The sequence below is a fragment of the Bradysia coprophila genome, unplaced genomic scaffold (assembly GCF_014529535.1).
Source record: "Bradysia coprophila strain Holo2 unplaced genomic scaffold, BU_Bcop_v1 contig_17, whole genome shotgun sequence".
Classification (NCBI taxonomy): Eukaryota; Metazoa; Arthropoda; class Insecta; order Diptera; family Sciaridae; genus Bradysia; species Bradysia coprophila.
Window position 1 is genome coordinate 1 of NW_023503437.1, and position 3,750 is coordinate 3,750.

Below are 3,750 nucleotides of genomic sequence, written 5' to 3' on the forward strand. Positions count from 1 at the left end.
CGTGAATTGTACTACAATGTCAAATAAGAAATCTATATTTATTTAAGTTTTGAAGAGAAATCTTAATCATCATAACTCAATGGTTTAAAACAATAAACCCAACTGGAACGTCATTATGCGTCTTAAAAATCCTCAAATTGAATGAACACAAAATCACTCAAGAAAAACACGATTAAAAATCCTCCATAAATTTCACTTGCTTACTCTCACTTTCAATTTCAGAATGCCGGACGATGTTGATTTTTTCTTTTTGTCACGACGATCATTGTCTTCTTGCTCCTGATATTCACGTTCGACCAGCGATATTATTGTACTACAACGACGCTGCAGCTCCATTGCTGTGCGCCTTTCAGGAACCAATTAAAGCGAAATTGAGGTGCCGATCTGAAATTACTTTCACTATTCTACCAATTGAAATCTCGGTGTACCGTCAAGACTTACCGAACAGCCACTCGCAGCTCATCGTACACATTCTCTTTGTCAAACCCCAAAGGTGCAGCATACACAGCAAAAATCGATCGTCGTCTTCGGTGAAATGTTTGCCCTTGCTGTTTCCGTACGAAATTTGTAACTGATGAAACGGTGCGCGATATGAAGCCATTTTAGTGTCCAGAGCCCGTCTGAGCAACACCTTCATTTGAATTTTCGCTTCGCCCCGTTCAATTTTCGACATAAACCGATCTATGTCTTGTATTTCTTTGCAACGTTGCCAGAACACGACACTATACTGAACGACTTCTTCAGGCGTTTTACCGTCGATGCTTTTTGAAATGTTTCTTATGTCGTCCCGGCCGAACCGTTCATTCATTTTGACAAACTGCGAAAAGTCTCGTTTGGACCAATTTGAAAAGCCTACGGACAAGCGAGTTAAAGCCACTGTGAATGTGAAATTGTTTGGCAAAATATTACCCTGAGATAGCAAGAGCTCCTTTTCGGCCAATTCTTCTTCGGTCAGCGGTTGGACTTCATCAATTTTTTTCTGCTCTTCACGTTGTACCTTCGATGCATTTGCTCCTAGCTCTGGTTTCAACGGAACGGTGTACAGCATTGCATTACGGTAACAACGAATCTCCTGTTCTAAAATATCAAACAATCGTCGTGGATAGAACTGATAATCTGCAACGTTCGGCTGTTTCGGTGGTTTCGGTGCCTTTTGTTCCGTATTTCCAACATACTTGAATATGGAATCGATGACATAATTCGCCACCTTTCGTTGCCGTTTCGGTGGTTCTATCCAAGTGTCTGCAATCTTAGGCCGATGCTTGTCACGGTAGTTTTCACCTTCGAATTGATACACGGAGGACGGTGCGTCTAGTGTAAAATTTCGCAGCGAATTTTCACCCAGTTTGTCCAACGCTTGTTTCTGTTCTGCAGTTCTCTCTTCGCCCATTTTCAGTAATGCTTCAATGTCGCATTCTAATATAGCGTCCGCATCTTTAGCCCCAAAAATGGCATCCGCTCCAAACCGAATGATGTTCAGCAAGTGATTCTTTTGCAAAGTATTTGTTTTAGAGTCAGTCAACCGACCACCTTGCTGTATGACCATTTTGTCCAAACGTAACTTAATTTCCGCTCGTTCGATAATCTTCTCTTCAATCGTATTCTCTGTAATTAACCGGAACACCTGCACCTGCTTCTTTTGACCGATTCGATGTGCCCGGTCCATTGCCTGTAAATCTATCTGAGGGTTCCAATCGGAATCGTAGATAATAACGACGTCAGCAGTAGCCAAATTAATACCCAGACCACCGGCACGAGTAGATAACATGAAGATAAATTTCTTACTATCCGGTGCATTGTACTCTTGAATCTGGGCATCGCGATCCGAATGAGCAGTTTGTCCGTCCAAACGACAATACTCATATTTTCGCCAGTCGCAGTAATCTTCGAGAATGTCCAACATTCGGGTCATTTGGGAAAAAATCAAAGCCCGGGAGCCTTGCGCCTGGAGTCGAGGTAGTAATTTATCCAAAATTATCATTTTGCCGCAATTGTATACCAAATGTTCGGCGGTGGTGTACGGAGTCCCGGTTCGGCGCCATCGAACAAGTACGGATGATTGGCACATTTACGCAGATTCATTAAAATTGAATGCAAACCGACGCTTTTTGTGGAACCATGACTATAGAAGATACAATTTAGGGTGCACAGGGTCAGCCAATTGGAATTAGCAATATTGTTCCAGGGCAGACTTACCCGTTTATGACATGCAGTTCCTTCATCAAAATCTTCGTATACCATTCCCGTTGCATTTTCGGACAATCCGACAAAGATTTTCAGTTCCTTCTTGGGCAACAACGACTTTTCCACCTCCGATTTGATACGACGCAACAAAATTGGTTTCAGCACGGCGTGCAATCGTTTCACCAACGTATCGTCACCAAGACAATTGTTTGTGTCAAACCAATTGTCCGACGAATTGAATTGTTCAGGAAGCAAAAAATTGAGCAATGCCCACAGCTCATGCAAATTGTTTTGTAACGGCGTTCCGGTCAACAACAATCGATGCCTCGTCTTGAACTGGCGTACCATTTCCGACAATTTGGATTTTTCATTTTTGATGCGATGGGCCTCATCAATGATCAAATACGTCCACCGATACGTTTTGATGAAGGCTGATTCCAGCAAAACATTTCGTAGCTGGTTATTAACACGTCCCAGTCGTTACGCTTCGACACATCTTCGATCAACGTCTTGCGATCATCGCTCGTTCCGATCAGAGTCAGTGCGTTTAAAGATGGGCACCACTTTCTGAATTCGTTCAACCAATTCTGCAAAGTCGATTTCGGCACGATGACGATATGAGGTCCGTCAATGTTCCTATGCATTGTTGGATAATGAACATTGAATTGTCAAAGTTCATTGTGACGTGACGCATACAGTTACAGGCAAACTTACAAGATGTTCTTCAGATATCCGAGGAGCGAGATTGTCTGCAACGTTTTTCCCAGACCCTACAGAGAATGGTTACTGAAAGTCAATCCGTGATTAGTATGAGACAATATTTGGTACCATCTCATCAGCCAATATTCCGTTGATTCGATTCTCGTACAACGAAATCAACCAATTCAAACCACGGATCTGGTAGTCACGCATCTGTCCGCCTTTAATGTATTGCGGTGACGATTCGAATCGATACAGCTTCGGGGTATTTTCGTCCGTCTCCAAACTCATTTCCTTAGCATCTTCCTCCTTTTCCGTTTTACGATGACGATGGCTGAATGAGATGAAAATTTCAAAATTCACGCGCTAGATCTTCCTCCATTGTCACATACTCAGCGGTTGATCCTTGCGGCTTCTTCTTGATCATTTTCGTTTTTCCATGACGATTCGGTTCTGTGCTGCCACTCATGATAACTCAATAATAACTTAGCTCTAACAAACAATTTACATAACAGCGCGATGAAATGTCTGCTTTCGGCGATACAACAATGAAGTTGGGCGTAGGCAGCGACTACATTCAAACCATAGGATTAAACTCGAGAGGTAGCAAGGTGGCGCTTTTCTCTAAAAATGTAAATTCTAACAAAATATCTACCAGTTATGAAATGTTATTAGTAAAGAACGGAAAATGTACTGAAATATCCGCAACGCTTGATAACTTGAGTATGTCTAAACCGATTTTCAAAAATTTGATTTCAATCACTCATTCGTTTTATGAGTAAATCGATTTCGGATCTAATTCTCAAGTTGTCTGTATCAGGCATGAGCGCCGCCGAAAATAAGCCGCCGATCAAGCCGCCGATCAAG

The 3,750-nt window shown here is 42.2% G+C and overlaps 1 pseudogene; it reads right to left on the reverse strand.

Annotated features, from left to right (window-relative positions):
* Window positions 1-204: 204 nt before the first annotated feature.
* LOC119075053 lies at window positions 205-3,347 on the reverse strand (annotated as a pseudogene).
* Window positions 3,348-3,750: the final 403 nt, after the last annotated feature.